General features: G+C 44.1%; 1 protein-coding gene across 3 annotated transcripts in view; it reads left to right on the top strand.

Annotated features, from left to right (window-relative positions):
* The window catches only part of MYOCD (myocardin), a 316,680-nt gene that overhangs the window by 106,585 nt on the left and 185,572 nt on the right, over window positions 1–24,523 (top strand). The gene's annotated exons all lie outside the window — the stretch shown is intronic.

The following is a 24,523-nucleotide window of genomic DNA, read 5'->3' as shown; positions in this document are numbered from 1 at the left end:
CACTACAGCAGTTACCCTGCCAGCAAGGAAAGGCATTGGAGAGAGAAACCGAAATGTCTGAAAGGGGAGCTGGATCACATAATTCTTCTGACTGGTTCAGAGTGGAAGACAAGGATAGAGTTCTTGTGGCTCTGCTCCCTCCTCAGTGAGAGACAGACTTTTACAGGCTGGGACAAAGCTGGAGTAGCACAGAGTTACAAATGAGAAGACAAGGCAGTGAATCAAGGCATGGGTGCTGTGGGAGCTGGTAGAACTAACAGGCAACATTGCCCTTTGGAAGCAGCTTTGTGTGTGGAGGAACTTTGTTGTCAAGGGCAAGCAGAGCCCTTAAGTTAGTCTAACTTAAGTCCCAATCATTTAAACAGATCTACTTTAAGTAAGACCAACTTTGGATACAACCTAGTGCATAGAGTTGGGAGAGAAAGGAAGTTAATAGGCTATGGGGGGTAGTCCAACTCATGGGCCGTGGGCTGCATGAAGCCCCCAAGTCCTTGTTCAGCAGCCGTCTTGTGTGTGGAGTCCCCCCATTCCTCCCCAACTCCCAGTCCAGATCCCAGTGATGCCATGGACATGGTTGCAATGAGTTCTCCTGAGGGCACTGGCCCATCCTGCTCTCTTTCTGAGGCTCATCAGCAGGCATAGACCATAGGGATGGTTGAAAAGAGATTTTGTAGATCTCAGATTGTTGGAAGGATCTACACAAACAATCTGGTTCTCTGAATGGCAGATGGCAGACACGATGGCCATTTTTAATATAAATTGTTAATCTTCTGTATCTACCCTATTTGACAGAGTAGATACAGAAGATATTTGTTCATGATCTAATTAAAAATACCTTCCGGCTCTTCAGAAATGTCAATTTATTGTAATGTAGAATTATTGTGGTATAACCCTGGGTCCTTTACAGCTGGGTCCTTGACATTTGGTATTCTAGTCCACAAAGTCAATGCCACAATAAATCTGTGTGTCTTTAAGGTACCGGAAGACTGGTCTTTAATACTTGCTCTGACAGGCTCACATGGCCTGACACTGACAAGCAAGTCTAACATTGAGAGAACCAACCCGAACCCTAACTGTTACATTGAACCAAATCACAACCCCGTGGAAGAATTCAGCTCTTCTTTGAGTTAGGACTAGTTTATGAGAGCTCTTCAGTAGATTAGCTAATGCTGCAATTCTGTGTATATCCACTCAGCAGTAAGCCATACTGAGTTCAGAAGAGATTACTCCAAAGTAAGTGTGTTTAGGATTGCAGCCTAAGGTCAGCCCAAGTGCATGAGTGTGCAAAGGACTTTACATATTCTCCTTGCTTTTCAAATGTAGCAATGTAAGGTCCTCTAATTTTGCTTTTGCACAATGGGAAGATATCTGTACCAATATTAAAAAAATAGATTTTGGTTCAGTATTGGCTTGTCTACAGGGCTTTCTTTAGTGGGAATGTTTGAGTATGAAAAAGGGTGGATAGGTAAATGTCAAGAGGAGAACTGCTACATTATCATTTAAAATATTAGGACCAGTTGAGCGTGGTGCCTCTGAAGGCCTATGCCCAGAGCCTACAAACTCTTGTATGCTGAGAAAGTATACCTCTGAATACCAGATCCTTAAACAGCAGGGTAAGCCCTGTGAACATCCAGAAATATTAATGGCTGCTGTCCAAAACAAAATGAAGGGGTATGTGGACCTCATTCTAGTCACACAGCAGTTTTAAATTCTTATGCCTGCAGTCCCATTTCAGAAGTCAACAAAGAGGTAGTGCAGTACAGAATGCCTTGCTGGTTCCCTTCTAGTTGATGCTTCTCTTCTGTCTCCCAGTGCCACTATTAGCATGGATTTAATGTGACCGGTTTCTTGCTTGAGTCATCTCAGGAATGAAGAATAAACTCAGTGAGCAGGATTGCACAAATTATCTGATTATCTAGGGCCTGGCTCTGGCATAGAAACAGCTTTGGTGGTCCTACATGATGACCTAGGCCGGGAGAGAAATGGGGGAATGTGACCCTGTTGGTCCTCTCAGACCTCTTGGTGGCTTTCAGTACCACCAACCATGGTATCTGGAGTGACTGTCAGAGTTGGGAGTGAGGGCACTGCAGTGGTTCCACTCCGATTTGGATAGCAGGTGCTTGGGAGATACTGCTCTGCCCCTTGGATTCTCCAGTAAGGGGTTCCTCAGGGGTCAGTCTTGTCCCTCATGCTATTTAACGTGTTCATGAAACTGCTGAGTGGGGTCAGCCAGAGTTTTGGAGTGTGTTGTCTTCAGTATGCTGATGACACTCAGCTCTATTTTCCCTTTTCATTGTTCAGCAGGTGAGGCTGTGGATGTGCTAAATCAGTGCCTGGCTCTGACTGTGGACTGCATGAAGGCTGGCAAACTGAAGCTCAATCCAGACAAGGCTGATGCTGTTAATGGGTGGCTTTTCTGACCAGACGGGGGAATTTGACCTCCACTAGATGGGGCTTCACTTCCCTTGAAGGAGCAGGTTTGCGGGGGGGGGGGGTGTTCCTCTTTGTCACTTGAGGCCTAAGAGGCTGGTGGCCCAGCTACAGCCCTGCCTGGACAGAGATGGCTGGTGATCTATTCTCTGGTAATCCCTAAACTAGGTTACTGCAATGCACTTTAAATGGGGCTGTGCTTGAAGACTGTTTGGAAGGTGCAGCTTGTGCAAAATGCAGCAGCTAGGTTAATAATAGGGACCAGGTGGTCAGAGCATATAACACCAATTCTAGTCTGCTGGCAGTGGCTGCCTATATTTTTCTGAGCCCAATTCACAGTGCCAGTTATAACCTATAAAGCCCTATATGACTTGGGACCACCATACCTGATGGAATGCCCCTTCCAACCTCCATATATCTGGATACTACGATCAATATCTGGGGCCTGCCTCTGACTGCTACCTCTGAGGGAGGCTCACTTGGTGGCAACCAGAAGGGCCTTTTCAGTTGTGGTCCCCAATTATGAAATGAGCTTCTCACCAAGGCCCTCCTGGTGCCAAGCTTACTATCTTTTTGGTGCCAGGATAAGACCATCTTCTACCATAGGGATTAATTCATTTACTGGAACTTTGTTCGCTACTTAATCAGGTCCCATGATTTACCTTGTTTAAATTATTGGGATGTTTATGTTTTTGAAATGTGGTTCTAAATTTTGAAGAGCAACCTGTTTCTGATGTTTTATAATGTATTTTAAACTGTATTTTAATGTATTATTATAAACTGCTCAGACAACATCAGCTATTCTAGTATAGAAGTTAAATAAATGAATCAAATAGATGTATTACCTAGTCTAAGAACTGGTCTTGTCCAAGATTTTGAACACATTATTCCAACTGCTTGGGGCAAGTGGTAGGCTTATTCAGTGCTCTGTGTGCTGGCTTTAAATACCCAGTGTGATGAGGTATCATCTTCTTCTTATGACATGCTATCTATATCTGCATCCAGGACATTTCACTACCATCTAATTTTATTCTTTCTTTCTTTCTTTCTTTTACTCATCACTGTCGGCTGTTCCCTTCCATGTGCCACTATGCAATTTGTCTCTCTCACTGAGTTTACAGCCTTCAAATATTTGCCAACAATTATCATGTCCCTTCTTAGCTGTCACTTTGGGAAGCTGTAAATATTTAGCTTATAGAGTTTTCTCTCATCAGTTAGTCTCTCTTGTCTCTGAATTATCCCTGAATTTGCCCATGTTCCTCTGGCCCTGTTGTGCCCAGATAACTGGCTATGATGGGACATGAGCTGCCTGATTGAGAGGCCAGACTCCCAGCCTCAGGACTGCATATGTTTCATGTGTTCTCAGAGCTGTCACTTTCTCCTGCTACTCTACCTTTCCTTCCCCGTAGGCAGTAGGAGCAAGTAGCCCACTGACTTTCCCCTGAGCCCTCCCAATAATTCTCCTTAATTTCTGGTGCCTGAGCCCTGACTGTGGTTAAGCAGCAGGGAAGGGAATGCACTCTTCCAATGCCGATGTGCAAGCCTTCTCTTTTGTAACAATATTTTTCATGCATTAAAAAACACCTTCCAGGATCATTCCCCAGAGAGCACTGACTCCCCAGTTTGAAGCCTGTAGACAAACAGAGGCTGTATTCCTGAAGAAGGCTGAGTTTTCCCAGATGAGGAACGACAACGCCAAAGTTTAGGCCTGCACTGTATTGTTGTCAGTAGAGGTTTGTCCAGCACCCCTGCGTATGACATTTGTTTGTTCAAATATCACAGAATTCATGGCCTATGAAGGAGAGTGTTGAAGCCGTGACATTGAGCAGTGGATGATGAACTCCTGGGCCTGGCGGCTCGCCTGTGCGCTGCAACAGGGCCCGCTGCCAGCCCCCTGCATCGCCAGCCGAGCCATGCGAGCGACGCAGGTGACCCGGGCTCTCTGCTGCTCGCCCCTCCACGGCTGCCGTGGGATTTGCAGAGCAGCCATGCTCAGCCTCATCCTCGCCTTCCATTTCTTTCGTGTGGTTTCAGTCCCACAGAGATTAAATCGGTTTCTATAGGCACATTTTTTGTTTGCCTAATGGAGATGATAAACTTTTAATGAACTCGAGCACATTAAAATGAAATGTAAGCAATAGGTGACTTTATTATTCGTTCAGAATTTCCTCCAGTCTGGATCAAGGCAGTAAAGCATCCTAGATAAACAACAGTCAACACCTAACACATTTTATAAGCTAGAACTAAGTACATTAGGAATCTCGTTACAGAGGGCACAGGAAAAATGTTTTTCCTCTTTCACATTTTGCCTGAAGTGGCTGTTCGATAGAAGCAGTTCCAACCACGTCCCACAGAAAGGGCAAGGAACAGAGGCATAAACATAGCTAAATACTAAATGTTACATTGTGCACAAACAAGAAAGTGGAGGGGGGGGGCATTTGGATATTTTTCTGAAGCCGTGTCTCTTAATCTGCAATATGTTTGGTCTGCCAGGGGAATTATTATAGGGGTTTATTGAAGACGTGCCAAAAAAATCATGTTAAATAAACTGTTTACATGCTACAGCTCCAGGCAGGGGAAGCGAAATCTAAAAGCTTCAAGCTGCGACCCTTTCACAGGTCTCAACAAAAATAAACCTCTTGACACTTTCTACTGGACACTGTGCTTCCCCAAGTGCACTCTGTTTGTTGAATTTAAAAGAGTAAAACAATTAGTGCCCTTTCTTTTTTCTAAAGTGCTGAAGATGTTCTTGCAGGCAGTTTAAGTTCTGTCCTTAGAAATCTATAAGAGTGACTTATTAACCCTATAAATGCACCCTTTTATTTATTTTGCCTGACCCTATGTCAAGGAATGAGTTTTTTGTAAAGGCTGCCAGACTTATTCAGCTGTCATTTAAAGAATGCTACTTTAGCCATCATTAGTGGAGGTATTTGCAAAAATTAGCCGAAAGGGTGGCACAGGATCAAAAAGTGTGGCGAGATTCGGCCCATAGGATGGTTTATACTCAGACATGACTGAGCAGCTGAACAGAACAGAACAATTTGCAAAAAAGAGAGTTAGATGAGATTAGGAAATCATAAACTGGGGATAACATTTCTCTTTGCTTCAGCCTTGCGCACTGAAAGCATCTTGCACTGGTCTAGAATTCAGTAATACTATCCACCTGGTAAAAGCATCAGTAAACAGGAAATATTTATATAGTTTTCTGTGTCATAGTTTAGATAGACTCTAGAGTTTTCTTGCAGTATGGCAAGAATGCAGGCACTACAAGATATTAAAAACCACAATAATAAACTTGATCTTGAGAGGTCATGGGCATACATGAGGGAAGGATGCAACACATTCAACCAATACATATAGGCATATTTTCAAAAGGGAACTTTCTGATAGGACTGCATGCTGGGGCAGGACGGAGACATGCTTTACATGTGGAAGGTTCCCAGTTCAGTCCCTGCCATCTCCGTGTAGAGCCACACCAGCCAGCGGAACCAATGGCCTGATTCGGGGCCCACTCAGGCTCTCTTGCTGCCATAGTCAAGGAGATCTCCTGGGGCACCCCTCTCCCCATGGAAGGACCTCCCCAAAGCCAGACCTTTAGCCTTTGCTGACTCTGGTTCTATAGCCAGATTGGCTCCACAGAGAGCCTGCCCACTCTCTGCCTTGCTCGAAGAGGGGCTGCCCATCCTGTGTTGCACAGGCTGCTCTCTGCTGCTGTACTGTATTTTGCTACTGTAGGAGAGAGGGATTCTCTGTAGCGTCGGCTAACATGGCTGAGGAGGGAGCTTGTCTGGGGGGCCCCACTGGCCTCCCTCGTCTGCTGAGTCTGGTGGTGCTGCCTGGAGCGCCTAATGGAGGGGGGCCCTCACCCTCCTAGCCAGGGCAGAGCTTCCTGAACTTCATGGGAGAGGCCCGCCCTGGCCCGATTTCCTATAGTCCAAAATGGGCACAGCGGGCAAGCAACGGCCTAGATACAAATGCAGCCTGAGCAGCGTTAAGGCTCACAGAGCACTTCTCTGAAGCATAGCAAAGTGCAGTGTATGAATGCTCATTAGAGAGACCCTCTTGTGGCTTTGGAATATATACGTTATTTGGTCAATGTAGTGCTTGTTCAAGAAAAACAGCTAACTCTGGGGAATGGAATGGAGACTTATTTCTCCCCCCACCAGAGCCATTCGGCATCGTGCTTTCCTTAAAGATAAGTAGTTTAAGACTAAACAATAGACAAAGTTGTCCAGACAGTGTATTGGTTTACAGCAGAACCCTTGTAATTTCAGAAGAAAAAGGAGAGAATACACGGTGCTATTGCCCACAGTTGTTCCATGCCTAGGCTCAGTGAATTGTTCTGTATGCCAAACAAAATTCTTACACTTCATAATGCTAATGTGCCTCCCCTTACCACAAAATCCATAATATTAATATTTGTAAATTCAATGCTTTTAGGGAGTCTTTCAAGCTTTGTAGCTCTCATTATATAGTTCTAGTTATATTCTACAATTCACCCCCTCCCCCAATGAGAATGCAGCATCCACCTTTCTCTGTGGCAGTCAGTATGGTATGGATTTGCAATGGCGGGGGAGGGAGCAGCTGTCATTCCATTAGCTGTCTATGAAATGTTTTACTAAATTTGCCTGATTTATGGATTGCCTGTGAAGCGGAATGATTTCTTCACTGCCGTGTATCTAGCCCATATTTACTGTTTTGTGGTTATGTCTTGTCACATGGCAATTTTTGTGCTGAATAACTGGATACCTCAAATATATAACAAGAGAATGAAGCCGTGAGCAGATATTCTGGCATACAGGAGCAAGCACAGGTTTTTGTTGTGGGGGTAGCTCTTGATCCTCCTGCCCCTACTTTGCAAATTCAGATACATCTAGTAGTGAGTGCACGTCTATAGTGGAATCACCACTAAGACATTGACGGATAGAAGTGCATGCTCATGAACAGCTTGGAATGGTATATAGGAATCACATTTGTATGTTCCTCTGATTTTCTCCAACAAACTCAGAGAGGCATGCATGAGAGTTTCATGTTTTATTTTCTTTCACTTAGTGAGACTATCACCACCCCAGCGACAGTCTCAAGGCCACTGCATTAAAATTTATAACTAATCAGGGATTTGAGCCTGAGACTCCCTTATGCAAACTCAACAACATTCCCACCATATCACACTGGCTTTCAAAATTCAGATAGAATTGTAGCTTAAGATGTGTGGGCAACCAAATTAGGTTTGATCTCTCTGCAAACCTTGTTGGTTACAGCGCATGGTTGCTCCTTCTGGTATATACCCTTTGCCTTAAAAGCAGGCCCCAGGTAACAGAAAAGACATTTGGTCTCTCATCTCAGTGACCTGCCAGGCCAGGAGGATTCCAGATACTTGTGAATAAACTGAAATCCACCCACATTTGGAATGTATAAGTGTTTTGCTTCTTTTCCAGACACTATCCCAAATAGCTAAGCATAAGGCAGCCAGCAAGGATCAAAACGTTCATTGGGAACAAGAGCTTCAAAGCAATCTTGCAATTATTTTATCTGAGCCAGATCAGTGTCTAACTACAGAGTAATTTAGACTGGAGCGAGAAACGAGTGCTTGGAAACTTTCTCAGAGGATGTCGGCTCCTCAGAGGCAGACTCTCTTCAGAGCCAAGCGTAAGCAAGGTAGTGCTGAGAGGTGATGTTCAGTGTCTGCAACAAGACATTGTGCAACAAGAGCATAGCTGGCCATCGTGTCTGAGAGGTCCCTTCTAGCCATAATAGAAAAACGGGTATCAGTCTCTGTCAGAGATGGAAAATAGAAGCCATTTGAGGAGAGGAGTGAAGGATGGTATCCTGGGAGGAAGCAGTGGGATCGCTTTGTTGTTTTCTGCCATATGCGTTCTTCTGTCCCCTCTTCTGTCCACACCACTAAAATAATGGTAAGAGGTAAAATGCAACTTCTGCCTGCATTCTATCAACCTGTGCTTTTCATATCTTTTCAATGTACAAGTCAAATACAATTTAACACCTCGGGAAATCCCTCTCCCAGTTTCACTACGGGAACAGGCCATGGTCCAGCATAAGTGTGGGGTTTCCCAGTCAGCACTAGAGAAAAGTTGCACTTTGTTAGTGCTGAGAGGGAGGCTCAAGCCTGGGAGGAAAACCCCATGGGACCAAATGAGGAGATTGAACAGGCCAGATGCAGCCCACTGGCCAGAGGTTCTCCTGTTTGGTGGAGCGGTTCTGAGGCGGAGGAGAGCAATAATCCTTGGCTATCTGTACTGAGCCTCTTCCTACCTCTGTGACTTAGTTTCACTACCACCATGCTCCATGTGCATTTCCGTTTGAGCATTGTGAAAAGATGTATTAGATCATAAAATCTAATAAATCATTAAATTTATTAGAACATAAAATCATGTGAAAGAAATCTACAGGTAAAGGAATTTGACCAACTGCCACAAGGGAAGTCATGGTGTTGCTGACTAACCCGCAATATGTCACAAGTGTGGCCAAGACACGTAATGCCCTAGCTGAAGAAAAATGTCCCCCGATTTCTAGACAGATGAGGCAATCCACCTGAGACCAGGTAATGGTAGGGAGAAAAAAACAGGTTACTTAGGCTGGTTTCACCTGGTGGTAAACGTCACAGTATTGCAGCATGGGAGCATTTTCTTGTTGACCATCCCAAAGGATTGTTGGTATCAATCCTTTTCCAAAAATGTGCATAATTGTTCTGAAGCATAGAATGATTTGCAATTGAACAGAAGCTGCTGCACAAATTGGCAGTACTGGGCATCTGCCAAGGCCTACAACCCAACGAGGAGCCAATACAAATTCCCGAAACCATCTAGCCCTGCTATTCCTCCTCCTTGTGTGTGAGTGAGTGAATGAATGAACAGTAAGAGGAGCAAGGAGTAATAGCAGTAATCTTTAGACTCATTCTCTCTCACTCTCTCTGGAGAATGGGTCCAGAGGGAGGCAAATGGATGGGCAACGGCAACATGGAGGAAGAATTCCACTCAAGAACTGGGGTCTAGTGACAGGATCTTTCTGAAGGGGTCCCCAAAACCTGGAACCAGCATTCAGAGTTGACCAGGAGGGCCTAAAAACACTCTGCTTTCCCCGATGCTGCTGCCTTCACCGCCACTCTTTCCAAGTGTTGCTGTTTGCACAATGCAAACTCCTTCCAGACCCTGACACTTGCATGTGGAGGAAGCAGCCTCCACATTCTGTATACTAGGTATGTTTGTTTTGGATCAAGAGCCCCAGTCAGTAACACATAAGGAAAATGAATGTGACATGTACACGCGTCACAGCTTGCTTGCATTTCCTCTCACCATCCTCTCAGGCACAGCCTGCCTTCCATGTGCTTGTAATTAAGAGGCAGATCTTAGCCATCTACAGTGTTTGCAATCAGTTCCAGGGGGAAAATAGAAAAGCAGATGTTGGGGCAATTGTTGAATGAATCAGACTGTACAGCATCCAAGCAGCTATTGTGGTTTCATAATGTGGAATCATACAGCTGAAAAGGATGAAAAGATCAGCTAGGCATGAACATCGACCCATCAGTGCCCCCCTCCCCACAGTATTCCACTGAAGGAAACAGCACAAGATCGCATGTAAATAAGCCAATCCACAGCCAGCCCTAAGACTGCAGGAAGAGCTGTGCCGGATCAGGCCAAAAGCATCTCTAGCCCAGCATCCTGCTCACTTGGTGGCCAGCTGGGCGACCAAAGGGGGAACCTGCTCCCATGAATGCAATAGTCCTCTTCCATTCATGTTTCCCAGCAGCTGACACAGAGACTCGCTGCCTGCATCTGATGCTAGTGGCAAATTATTCACATGGTCCTTGCCTATTGAATATGCCAGGAAATTCCTTTCTAGTCCCCAGTATTTTTCATTTCATATTATCCCCACTCTTCCTCTTCCCAAACCTCATACCCTCCAGAGGCACTGAGTACGAGCCCCATCACCCAACCTATCTAGCAGGATTGTGGGGGCTGATAGGACTTGTAGTCCATCACGCTTCATTGTTCCGTTACGTTGGGTTGCATCACTCTAAGCCCAGCTCGAGGTGGCGTACTTAATATTTTATCCTTTAAAGAGCCTAGTGAAGTAATATGGAAAAGGAAATTTGCGGTTGAATGGAGCTCAGCCATAGATACAGAGTTGCCCTTCCTTAGGAGAGGGTGATGAATATGATGAAGGAGGGGACAGGGCTGGAGTGCTCCCTCTCCTCACACGCTTAGTTGAGCTCCTTTTTAAATAACTGAGTAGGGATAATGTGATTGGCCCAAGGTGAACTCTGAACTCCCTCCCCCTCTTTCTGTGTGTGTGTTTAGTCCATGCATGGCGCTTAATTTAGGGTAGGTGGAATGGCTGGAGGGAAAGTTTTAAGCCTCCACTCCTTATGTGAAGGGTTGCTTTAGGGCTCCATGTACTTACTTCAAAGTACAAATACGGTGTAGATCAGCTGCATCCTACATATTTAACAGAGAATCAAGTTTAGCCTGCAGGCATCTGAGCAGGGATGGACTTCAGGCCACTTTTTCTTCTTTCTCAGAAGTTGCTTCCAGTCATCAGTCAGCCTCCAGGTGTTATTTGGCAGCTCTTTACATCCTCTCATCAAGCTTCAGATTAGTGTGCATGGAAGTCCTCAAAACTGCCTCCTTAAAGCTGTATCCCTCCTACAGAGAATTAACTCTCAAGTCTTGTTCAGTATTGCCTGGCTTTCCAATCAGGAGGAATAGCTTCTTTGGCTCAGGTCACTGCAGCCTCACTCTCTCAGAGCTGGTCTATTTGCTGTTGACCTGGTCTTAGTTGCCCATGTGTGAGCTGCAGAATTTGACTGACCAAACTGGCTGCTGATACCATGGCTGCATCTCACAAGAAAGACTCTTCTTTCCAGCAAGTTGCTTCCATGTTCTGAAACCCTGCAGTGAGCTGGAGTTTCTAGAATAAATGTGTTGTAGCGTAACTGTTGAAGGCAATACTTGACTCTTAAAATGGGAGGTGCCAAGTTCGTGCCTCCCCGAAATTTCAGCAGGCATTCCTATCTGGAAACCATGTACGTATATAAAGGATGGAAGTAGCTAATCAGCTCTGAAGGAAATGACTCAGATGCTCTTTCTCACTTATTTCTTTACACCATCTGAATTTTGCCCTGACAGTGATGGCTAAAGTAAGCCCAGTGACCGCTGCTCAAATTAAGACCTGATCAGTGGTGGCATCACTCAGCACGTGTAAAAACCCCACCAATACCGCTCAAAACAATTCATCAGCAAATTATGTTAACTTTGAATTGCTCTGTGAAGCATTTAATGCATGGGGTGGAAGGGACTCATTTGGACTGTACAAGTGTTAATAAAGCAGAACATACAATTATTCATATAGTGTTTTTTTAATGACAGAAAATTCATTACTGGTAGAAGGCTTGAAGATGTATTGTACCAAGTACTATTATTTGGAGAACTATTAGACTTGCTTATTTAATTATTTTCTATGCTGTCCAACAGTCAGAGCTATTTTAAATAATATTCTGGAAGTCCCAATTAAAAAGATAGTTACTTACCATGTATTACAGGACACTGTCCACTCAGCATTCTAGCAGCTTACTACATGAATGAAGCATTTTAAGTAGGTCAACTCTGTAATTATATTTTTGGAGCTGTAATTAAGTATCTCCACTATAGCACATTGGAAATTTGCACATTTTAAAATTCAAAGTTAATTCATGTACTTCCAATCACTAAAATCCCTGCATTTATCCCAATTAATATAGGTAGAATTCTGCCTAACCAGCACATCCGGTAAGTGCAAGCCATGGTCCAGTATTGTAGAGATCTGAAATGATACTTTGAAATCCAGATAGGTTTCAGACTCTTAAACATCACTTACATAATGAGAATCCCCTATCCTGCTCAATACAGTATGCAAACGCTAACCTACATTAGTTAAGTCCTGTGCAGTATTGCCATGGTAATATAATGCAGCCTGCTGGCACTAACACTTCTCACAGCTGCGTTGTCCCTCTCTCAGCTTTCCTTTTGAGCACCTCAGCAACATCCCAGGAAACAAGGGGTCTTGGGAAGCAAGATATTTCTGCCCTTGTACCCCATTGAATTGCTAATTTACTGTCTAACACCTATCTTTTGACTGTAAGATGTACCTGCTTTGCTAGGAGTAGTTCTTGCACCCAAAAATCAGTTCTTGCAGATCCAGGCAAACCTGCCTTGATCGCTTTTCTGTTTTCGAGCTTAGTACATGTCTCTTGCTTCTCCATAGTTTAACTGTATCCCTTTTCCCCTCCAACATTCCAACCCGCTAACCTGGAGTTATGTACCTTCTCTGGATTTCCTTAGGACTGGACACATCTGTCAACTTTTGATTCACTTGTTTTCTCATGTTTTCAGTTTTAAATTCAGTTTGTCTCAAACTTTGAGCATTTTTTAAAGTTTGCATAAACATTCATATGCATTTTCATGTATATTTCTCCTAATGAATGTAATTTTATTTGAATGCATTGCATGTTTTGTATGAGCAGTTTTCTTTAAAATACTCAGTAGCATACAGATGTTTCTATTGGAAAACTCAATTGCAAATGTGAATTTTGAGTATTAACAGTTTTGGTGTGTGCATTGATTCAAAAGTGAGAAATTAGATAAGTTCAACATTAAAATTGGAACTGAATATCCCTACTTTTCCTTCATTCCATCCAGGTGAACATTCTTACATCTCCCATGCATGTTTTTGGAGCCGCATGTCTGGAAAGTTGCTAAGAAGATCAATTTGTAGTTTCATGGCCTGTCCCTCACGTGCCATTTGGCCATTCTAAATTCATTGTTTAAATTGTGTTGTGGCAGTTTCATGGGTTAACTTATAACATGTATTTATCCCTTTGAATCTCAGATTAGTCTTCTTCTGAGATATGATAATAAGAGCATTGTGACATTAGTTGATGGAATAGATAGGTCAGTTGCAGCTGTTTATAGAACTCATCTCCTGTTAGCAAGCATGCTCTTGCTTTTTAAGGGCAATTTAATCTGTTGAACTCAAGGCAATTTCTCATTGTTTAGTTTGAAATAGAACTGAATGCATCTAAATCCAAATCTAAATGAAATCAAAATAAATATCAGCTTGACTCTTCAAAGTTCACATACCATATATTTCCTAGACTGGAGAAGTACCAGCCAGTCCCGTGTTTGTATATATCAAAATAATTCTCAAAGAGTTTCCCATCCCACCTCTAGTACCTTCTCCATTCACTGTATATAAAAACATATATGCATACATGAGGCCATATCACTTTGGTTTCACATCCCCATTGTCTCCCATCTCCAAACTTCCAAAGTGTCTTTTGTGCTAATTCCCTTTCTGCAAATCTGCAGAATCATTTTCTTAAAGGTTTCATGAGAATTTTAATGAATGACAGTATAGAAAATATTTAAATATTTAAATAAATAAATAAAACGCAGTTCTTTGAGTCCCAGTTATCAGTATGAGATTAAACCCCTGTTTCTGTTTGGTTTCTCCCTTTCCTATCTGTTTGCAACTTCTGTATTAATGTTCCCTAAATTATTAGCATCACCCCAGGATTCAGTTCACTGCCTACTCTGTTGTTCTTCCTTCAGGCATCCTACTCAAGAGCCCTATTCCTATACAGCTTCTCAATAGCTGCAGAACCATGTGAACAGATTCCTAAATTCCCCTTTAAATTGGATTAATTTGGAAGGAAGCTGATAGATGACCATCAAACCAATTTTAAATTGGCCCTGTTGTACACCATATGCTAGCCTGCTGGCATGAGCCTAATGATGTCATTGGAAACAACAGGGCTAGGCCTAGAGGCTTCCCCTCCATAAGTCCACCTGGATGTAGCAGTTGTGTGTGTTGTTGTTGTTGGTCGCGAAGTCCTGTCCGACCCATCGCGAACACATGGACAACATTCCTCCAGGCCTTCCTGTCCTCCACCATCCCCCGGAGTCCACTCAAGCTCACACCAACTGCTTCAGTGGCTTCATCTAGCCACGACATTCTCTGCTGCCCCTTCTTCTTTTGCCACCTATTGTTCCCAGCATTAGGCTCTTCTCCAGGGAGTCCTTCCCTCTCATTAGGTGGCCAAAGTATTTGAGTTTCATCTTCAGTATCTGGCCTTCTAAAGAGCAGTCAGGGTTGATCTCCTCTAGGACTGACCGGTTTGATCACCATAAGTCCACCTGTTCAAGGGACTCGCAGGAGTCTCCTCCAGCACCATAATTCAAAAGCCTCAGTGCTTCGGCACTCAGCCTTTCTTATGGTCCAGCTTTCACAGCCATACATTGCAACTGCGAAAACCATAGCCTTGACTATACACACTTTTGTTGGCAGGGTGATGTCTCTGCTTTTTAGTATGCTGTCTAGATTTGCCATAGCTTTCCTCCCCAGGAGCAAGCATCTTTTAATTTCTTTGCACTGTTCATTTAAGAAGGCATTCTTACCTCTTCTAGCTATTCTCTGGAATTCTACATTCAATTGGGTGTATCTTTCTCTTTCTCCCTTGCCTTTCGCTTCCCTTCTTTCCTCAGCTATTTGTAAAGCTTCCTCAGACAGCCATTTTGCTTTCTTGCATTTCTTTTTCTTTGGGACGGTTTTAGTTGCTACCTCTTGTACAATGTTGCGAACCTCCGTCCATAGTTCTTCAGTCACTCTATCAGATCGAATTCCTTAAATCTATTTGTCACCTCTACTGTATATTCATCAGGGATATGATTTAGGTCATACTTGAGTAGCCTAGTGCTTTTCCCTACTTTCTTCAATTTAAGCCTACATTTTGCAACCAGAAGCTCATGATCTGAGCCACAGTCAGCTCCTGGTCTGGTTTTTAGTGACTGTATAGAGCTTCTCCATCTTTGGCTGCAGAGCACATAGTCAATCTGATTTCTGTGTTGACCGTCTGGTGATGTCCATGTGTAGAGTTGTCTCTTGGGTTGTTGGAAAAGAGTGTTTGCTATGACCATCGTATACTCTTGACAAAATTCTACCAGCCTGTGCCCTGCTTCATTTTGTATTCCAAGGCCAAACTTGCCTGTTATTCCGGTTATCTTTTGGCTTCCTACTTTAGCATTCCAATCCCCCCATGATGATAAGGACATCATTTTTGGGTGTTAATTCTAGAAGGTGTTGTAGGCCTTCATAGAACTGGTCAAGTTCAGCCTCTTCAGCACCAGTGGTTGGGGAGTAGACTTGGACTTCTGTGATGGTGAATGGTTTGCCTTGGATTTAAACTTAGATCATTCTGTCATTTTGGAGATTGTAGCCCAATACTGCTTTTCCTACTCTTTTATTGACTATGAAGGCTACTCCGTTTCTTCTGAGGGATTCTTGCCCACAGTAGTATACCTGATGGTCATCTGAATTAAATTCACCCATTCCTGTCCATTTTACTTCACTGATTCCTAAGATGTCAATGTTCAGTCTTGTCATCTCTTGTTTGACCACATCCAGCTTGCCTTGATTCATGGATCTTACATTCCAGGTTCCTATGGAGTATAGATCTTTGCTGCATCGGACTCTCCTTTCACTATCAGATACATCTGCAACTGAGTGTCCTTTCGGCTTTGACCTAGTCGCTTCATTCTTTCTGGCACTACTAGTACTAGCCCTCTGCTCTTCCCCAGTAGCATATTGGACACCTTCCAACCTGAGGGGCTCATTTCCGGCATATCTTTTTGCCTTTTGGTACTGTCCATGGGGTTTTCATGCTAAAGATACTCGAGTGGATTGCCATTTCCTTCTCCAGTGGATCACGTTTTGTCACAAGTTGTGTGTAGCAACTACCATGTATATTACATTTTCCATGCTTCCTGGCATTCATATTGTGTAAACCTCTCAGAGAGTTTTGCTGTGGGGCAGTATAGAAATAAAATTATCTACCTGAAATCTACTGTGCCAGTATTAACCTGGGGTCTAATACTTCCTGTGAATCCTCACTGTATCCCATTCAGTATGTTTGGAGGAGGAGGAACAAAACAGATGTTTTTCATTGGGGATCAAATGGATCAGTATGGATCATATCAGAGCATATGATCTGATGCTAAACTGATGTTGGTGCCTGACCCAAGAAATACAGTATTTTTCCCCCACTCCCTTTTTAATGCATCCCAGTCACCACTTTTCACTACCTATCTCCTTTCTTCAGTGTGCTTCCAGGAATAAGTATCTTAGTTGCAACAAAGTGCATTGTGCAACTTTTCAGTCTTCTCTTCCTTAACAGATGTTTGCCTGCTTAAAAAAGCACAGGTGATCCGAAAGCAATGGAGGGCTACAAATGGAAGAAATAATATCTGGATTCTACCATGAAACCCCATGAATGAGGCAGTATGATTGCACGATTAAAAAATTGTTTGGATGTGCCCTCTGTCACTGCATTCTGCCATAAATTTAATTCTAAACAAGATTATGACCTTTTGTGAAGCGATATGATGAATTATCCACTACAATACAAATATTCATCCAATATCAATTCAAAGCGTTATGTGAATTGTCCTGCAATGCTAATTCACACAATTGTGGCATGAACTAGAAAAAATGCAGAAGATGAATAGAGTTACTTCCTATATAATATGTGATCCTCCACATGGTGAGCTGCTGCATGAGAAACCATATGGAGCAGCCATTATGTGGAAACAGTTTCAAGCAGCTTCCATAAAGGTGTGCAGGCTATGCCTGAGTAAGATCAGTGGTTCCTAATCATTCTCACAGGGATCCTCCACACTCAAGATTTTGGTGGGGGCTTCAAACATCCTGATTGGTAATGATCCACAGTCTGAGCTAGGGGACAGTTCCTTTCTACCTCTGCCTTAGGTGGGATTCATATTTTGTGTAAGGTTAGGAATTCTAGATCGCTCCAGAAGAAAACAATATAGGATAAGAAACTTGCTTTTCCGCCATCTGTTAACTTCCCTGTCTGCCAAACTGGAACAACATGAGGCAAGGAAGAGGAGATTATAGCTGATGTACAGTAAGGAATCTCTATAACTAACCCAGCTGATATCAGGGAATAACTCAACCTGAACATGTTCCATCTTGAGAACCACTGATCTTATAAAACTCACAATGGGGATTTGATCTTTTTCTAAGAATAAACATTCTGGAGCCTCTGTTCTTACAACAGTCCCCAGGAGCCCTCCTTGTCCTGCCCTGACTAATCTTCTTTGTAAGTGTTGGGTCAGGATCAACAATGGTTTTCCACTAAGGTCATTTACTCTCTCTGTTTACACTACTAATTTTATCACAGCTTTGAGTGGCTAATGGCATTATTTATGGACTCAGTCGGGGTGATGAATGTTCGTGCTAAATAAAGGTCCCCTGGCAGGGCAGGTGTGAGGGCTGATAATGCAGGTCCAGAGCTGTATCGCTCAAAGGAATGAATGCTGGCTTTGGAAGGGGCTTGTGTTTACTACAGAGCTGGTGACCCAATAGTTAGGAAGACATTCTGCCAACAACAACCTAGGAAGATATTCATGAACGCACTGCTCCTTTAAGTAGCAGGCTTGTCAGGAAGTCATCAGAGGAGCATCAGATTAGAATTCTAAAATGCTATAGTGTGAGTGGAGTAAATTTATTCACATTTGTGGTAAATCCATATTGATTTTGGTGACATGTTTTAAATGACTGGAATCTTTGTTCCTCTTTGTTGTTATGCTCTTTTAGAGGGAGATTTGGTGGTCCAAACACTGGAGAGCAAGAGGTATGTGAAGGTGGAAGTAGGGAAGACACTATGATTCATATGTTAAGAAGTAATGCGATGAGGATATCTGAAGCTCTGTTGAAACTCCATCTGTTTGCTAGTTCTTTAGCAACCTCATCTTATTATAGACTAATAGATTCTCAGGTCTCTCTTCCAGTTTCCTGTTTCTCCATTGCACATTACATTATATGGACAATTGTATGTATTTTTAGATCTCTTAGTAATACTTACAATGATGAAACAATATCACAGGGTGCTTCAGTTTATAAGGATCCAGGCCAAAGGCAGTTGTATGTTATGGGATATTTGCTCTCATGATGTTTTAGTGCTGCTGAAGTTTGAGAACCTGCAACTGCCAGATTTCTTTATTTTATACAGTTGGTGGAACCACAGGAATCCTAATGTTTAAAGGGCATCATTCCTACATTACAGTTAAATGAGATTCACTTTGCTTCTTCCTTGACTGCAGAAACAATAACAAAATACCCATTTCTCCAAAAGTGGATGAAGCTGCACCTATTTTGGCTTTTCCCACTTGATACTACCAAAACAGTCTTCTATTTATGGAAGAAATAGGGAAGGAAACAAAGTATTATGCAGAAATCTGTGTGCTGTTTTAATGCAACTGTATCTTGCCCTTCCAAAGTACTTTTTCCTTTGAGTGGCAGTTTATCCATTTGACAACTGCAATAATTCTTCTTGGGGTTCCCCCCACTCCAGAATTACACATATCCATTCATCTTTGTTATTCTGTTAACTTTTCATTTCCTTCTATCTTTCTTTAAATGTCTTGTCTGGAAGTTGATACACAACCACCAGCAAAGCTTTAAGACATCTTCAGTAATTATGTGCCTTAGGGTACAATCTGATTCACATTTTGCAGAAAAAACTCCAACTCCCAGCATTCCCCAGCCATATGTAGGACTTCTTTCTGTCTAAACAGGCATAGAATTATGCCCTTAATTACGTGATTGCATATATCTATAAACCTTACACAGCTAGTCAAAATCCAGATATCCTGTACCTTGGTGTGCTTGTATGTGTGATGAACTTCCATACTTTTCAATGAAAACTAACAGCTGACTTAAAATGTCCCAGTTCATTAGTCCTAGGGCTTTTAAAAAGTCTATTTTTACCATTTAAAAATACTTAGTAAAAACCTTTGGCAGCTGCTTCTTAATGGTGCAGTACAGTTTCAAAGAGCAACAATTCAAGAGCCGGTATAATGCAAGGACTAGGTGTTGGATTTCAGATTGGGAATTGCAGCTACAAATTTTCTGTTCAAGTACAAAGTTTTTGTTAGTGTCCTGGGGCATTGCTGTCTCTCCACCAAATTCACATCACAAGATTGTGGTGAGGCTAGTAGAGTACAGTTGTGACAAACAAAAAGGCCAGTTGTTATTGTTGTTGTTGTTATTGTTGTTGTTGTTATTATTATTATTATTATAACATTTCTATGCCGCCCCTTGCCGAAACCTCGGGGCGGCTTGCAACATGATAAAATACATTGAAATACAATAGTACATAATAAATTACCATTAAATACAAAAATACAAAAAATACATTGATTTACAAATATAAAATTAAAATTATCAGTATAAAATAAAAATATAGGAGGAGAAAGAGAAGGAAGAAGAAGTTGCCCTGGCCAGATCATATGTTTTAACAATTGAAATGATGTTTAAATAAAAAGGTCTTTACCTGGCGCCGAAAAACCAGTAACAACGGTGCCAGGCGGACCTCTTTGGGGAGTGAATTCCATAGGTTGGGTGCCACCGCAGAGAAAGCCCTCCTCCGGGTACTTACTCTCCTAATTTCTTTCATGGAGGGTTCCCGGAGAAGGGACTCTCCCGCAGATCTCAAAGGGCGGTCGGGCATATACGGATGTAAGCGCTCGTTCAGGTAGCCAGGACCCAAGCCGTTTAGGGCTTTATAGGTCATAATCAACACCTTGAATTGGGCCCGGGCTTCAATGGGAAGCCAGTGAAGCTGACGGAGGACTGGAGTCATGTGAGCATAACGCCCCATCCCCGTCAGCAACCTGGCAGCTCTATTTTGCACCAATTGAAGTGTTCGGACTGTCTTCAGGGGAAGCCCCACGTAAAGCGCGTTACAGAAGTCTAGGCGGGAAGTCACCAGCGCGTGTGTCACCGTCGCCAGGCAGTCGTACTCCAGGTAGGGGCGCAGCTGATTAATCAGCCGAAGCTGAAGGAAGGCGTTCCTCGTTACCGCTGTCACCTGAGCTTCCAAAGAAAGCTCCGGGTCGAGGAGTACTCCTAAGCTGCGGACCTTATCCCTAAGAGGGAGTGTTGCACCATTCAGGACCAGGTCAAATCCACCCTCTCCGAAACCCGATCCACCAACCAACAGGACCTCCGTCTTGTCTGGGTTGAGTTTCAGTTTATTGGCCCTCATCCATTCCCTTACCTCGGCCAAGCACCGGTTCAGCACAGCCACTGCCTCACCTGGATTAGTGGAGAACGAGAGGTAAAGCTGGGTATCATCAGCGTATTGATGATTCCGCAGCCCACACCTCCTGATGACCTCTCCCAGCGGTTTCATATAGATGTTAAATAGCAGAGGGGATAGAATGGAGCCCTGTGGTACCCCATGGCATAGCTGCCATGACATAGAGACATGGTCCCCCAGCACTACCTTCTGGAATCGACCGTTGAGATAGGAGCGGAACCACTGCAAAGCAGTGCCTCCAACCCCCAATCCCGCAAGTCTATCCAGAAGGATACCATGGTCGATGGTATCGAAAGCCGCCGAGAGGTCCAGAAGAACCAACAGGGATGCACTCCCCGTCCTTCTCCCTGCACAGGTCGTCGTACAGGGCGACCAAGGAAGATTCAGTACTGTACCCGGGTCTGAAGCCGGACTGAAAAGGATCCAGATAATCAGTTTCATCCAAGAGTGCTTGGAGTTGTCCCGCTACCACTCGCTCCAACACCTTGCCCAGAAACGGGATGTTGGCCACAGGTCTATAGTTAGTGGCCATCTCTGGATCCAGTGACGCTTTCTTCAGGACCGGTCGTATTACCGCCTCCTTTAAAGGGGCAGGCACTCGACCCTCCCTCAGAGAAGCGTTAACCACTTCCAAGATCCAGGTCCCAATCCCGTGCTTGGAGTTATTTATTAACCAAGACGGGCAAGGATCCAATAGGCAAGTGGTGCGACGTACTCTTCCAAGCACCTTGTCCACATCATTGGGCCGCAATAATTGAAATTCCTCCAATAATTTTGGACCAGACGGTGGCATTGGTGACTCCTCAGAAACCTCTGATTCATTAGTGGAGTCCAGCTCGTGATGAATCTGAGCGATTTTCTCCCTGAAATGCCTGGCAAAGTCGTCACAGCGGGCCTTTGAGGGTGGCATCGGATCTTCCTTAGGACCCAGGCGAACCAGGCCTTGCACCACTCGAAAAAGCTCCGCTGGACGGCATTGTGAGGAGGCAATGGAAGCGGAAAAAAACTTCTTTTTCGCCGCCTTCACCGCCACAGCATAGGCCCAATAGTGGGCTCTCAAGTGTGTTCGGTCAGATTCATCCCGTGATTTCCTCCACCTACGCTCTAGCCGTCTCCCAACTCGCTTCATCGCCCGTAATTCAGGTGTATACCAAGGGGAAGAGCGGACTCTGCCCGGTGGGAGAGGACGCTTAGGAGCGATCATGTCCACAGCCCTGGTCATCTCTCCGTTCCACAGTTCGACCAGAGCCTCGACAGGAGCACCAGTCTTGTCAGCCGGAAACTCCCCCAGGGCCTTCAGGAATCCATCCGGATCCATCCGGCTCCAGGGGCGGGCCCATACAATCGGGTCTGCACTCTTATAGAGGGAGAGGCCGCTCTCGAGCACAAACCTCATCAGGAGGTGATCTGACCATGACAGGGGAGTCAAACATAAGTTCTTCACCCTCAGGTCATCCTCTACCTGCCCCGTCGTGAATACCAGGTCCAGAGTGTGTCCACGTTCATGGGTCGGGCCAATGACGTGTTGAGACAGGCCCATGGCCATCATAGAGGCCATGAAGTCCTGAGCCACCCCGGTCAGTCCAGACTCAGCATGGAGATTGAAGTCCCCCAGGACCAACATCCTGGGGGTCCTCAACACCAGGTCCGAGACGGTCTCTGTCAGCTCAGATAGGGAGACTGCTGGGCAGAAAGGTGCACGGTACACCAATAGAATCCCCAATCTGTCTCGTTCGCCCAACACCAAGTAGAGGCACTCCAGCCCTGGTCTCAAAGGGACCGGAATACCTGTGAGAGAGATGGAGGCTCTGTAAACCAACGCGACTCCCCGTCCCCTCCCTTCTGGGCGTGAACAGTGTTGAACCAGATACCCGGGCAGGCACAATTGGGAGAGGGCAACATCCCCTCCCTCTCCCGCCCAGGTCTCCGTTATGCAAGCCAGGTCGGCCCCCTCATCCATAATCAAGTCATGGATGAGGGAAGATTTATTATTGACCGACCTGGCAGTTAACTGACAGATGTGTACCCAGCAAAATGGCTTGTCTTCTGCCACAGCGTCACAAGACTCTCTTTTCATTGTGATTTGCTGAAAAACTTACTAATCTCAGAAAAGTGGCCTGGGGGTCCTGGGCCGTTATGATGATTCTTGGAGATCGGACTCTGGCTGTAACTATCCTTTGCTATGATCCTGGCTGATGCCAGTAAAAGCCTGTAAGAACGAATACCTGGTGATTAAGTGGAAAACCCCAGATTCGTAGGCCTAATAAGGCCTGTGGAAAGTACCAACAGGAGAGATGTTTTTGTTAAGTAAATAGTGAAATAAGTGTATTGATAAATGGGTGTGTGTGTGTGGTTGTTCAAATTTTGAATCAGATCGTTATGTAATAACGTAATATTATGCTCCACACATGAGACTGACATGTGCAATGATTCCTTATATAGCCTTCTCTAGCCATAAAGTGGTATGATCCCAATTATGGAGTTGTTAAGCAAGATGCAGGTGGTACGCAAGGTCACCTTGACCTGGGTTAGCGCTATTAAAAAGCGCCTCAGTTGGGATCCTTGAGGAAGTGTGCATGGGGTACTTCAGCAACCACTGTCACAGCTCTGCTTGGAGTTCTGGCAAGATGTATTGCAACAGAAGCTAAGAACGAGGTGATAAACTGCAGCAAGTCTGGGCGTATAGGTAACCCTTTTCCTTTGTTTCATTTTGCCATGTGAATGGAATCTGGTTGAAGTGAACTAAGTACATGCCAAGCTTGTGTGAGATTAGAATGTGAGTATCTACACAATTAAAATGATCCATTGGTGGTTAGTTCTTATCAGTGGAACAGCCAGCTACCAGTTGGGAGTTTTTGAAAGGGAATCCTAACAATAATTCCATTAATCCTTCTCACTCATTGACTATGCTAAAGCCTTTGATTGTGTGGATCACAACAAATTGTGGTAAGTTCTTAAAGAGATGGGAGTACCAGACCATCTTATTTGTCTCTTGAGAAACCTATATGTGGGTCAAGAAGCAACAGTGAGAACTGGGCACGGAACCACCGATTGGTTCAAAATTGAGAAAGGAGTTTGGCAAGGCTACATACTGTTGCCCTGCCTATTTAACTTATATGCAGAGCACATCATGAGAAAGGCAGGCCTAGATGAATCACCAGTTGGAATTAAGATTGCTGGAAGAAATAGCAACAACCTCAGATATGCAGATGATACCACTCTCATGGCAGAAAGTGAAGAGGAACTAAAGAGGCTCTTGATGTGGGTGAAGGAGGAGAGTGCAAAAGTAGGCTTGAAACTCAACATTAAGGAAACTAAGATCATGGCATCCAGTCCTCTCACTTCTGGGAAATAGATGGGGAAGAAATGGAGGTAGTGACAGATTTTATTTTCTTGGACTCCAAGATCACTGCAGACGGGGACTGCAGCCAAGAAATTAAAAGACGCTTGCTCTTGGGGAGGAAAGCTATGGCAAATCTAGACAGCATACTAAAAAGCAGAGACATCACCCTGCCAACAAACGTGCGTATAGTCAAGGCTATGGTTTTCTTAGTTGCAATGTATGGCTGTGAAAACTGGTCTATAAGAAAGGCTGAGCGCTAAAGGACTGAAGCCTTTGAATTGTGGTGCTGAAGGAGACTCCTGCGAGTCCCTTGGACTGCAAGGTGATCAAACCGGTCAGTCCTAGAGGAGATCAACCCTGACTGCTCTTTAGAAGGCCAGATCCTGAAGAGGAAACTCAAATACTTTGGCCACCTAATGAGAAGGAAGGACTCCCTGGAGAAGAGTCTAATGCTGGGAACAATAGGTGGCAAAAGAAGAAGGGGACAGCAGAGGATGAGGTGGCTGGATGGAGTCACTGAGGCAGTTGGTGTGAGCTTGGGTGGACTCCGGGGGATGGTGGAGGACAGGAAGGCCTGG

This window comes from Varanus komodoensis, unplaced genomic scaffold (assembly GCF_004798865.1).
Source record: "Varanus komodoensis strain SLA01 unplaced genomic scaffold, ASM479886v1 scaffold7_1, whole genome shotgun sequence".
In the NCBI taxonomy this organism is placed as follows: Eukaryota; Metazoa; Chordata; class Lepidosauria; order Squamata; family Varanidae; genus Varanus; species Varanus komodoensis.
This window is presented reverse-complemented; position numbering and strand designations above follow the sequence as displayed.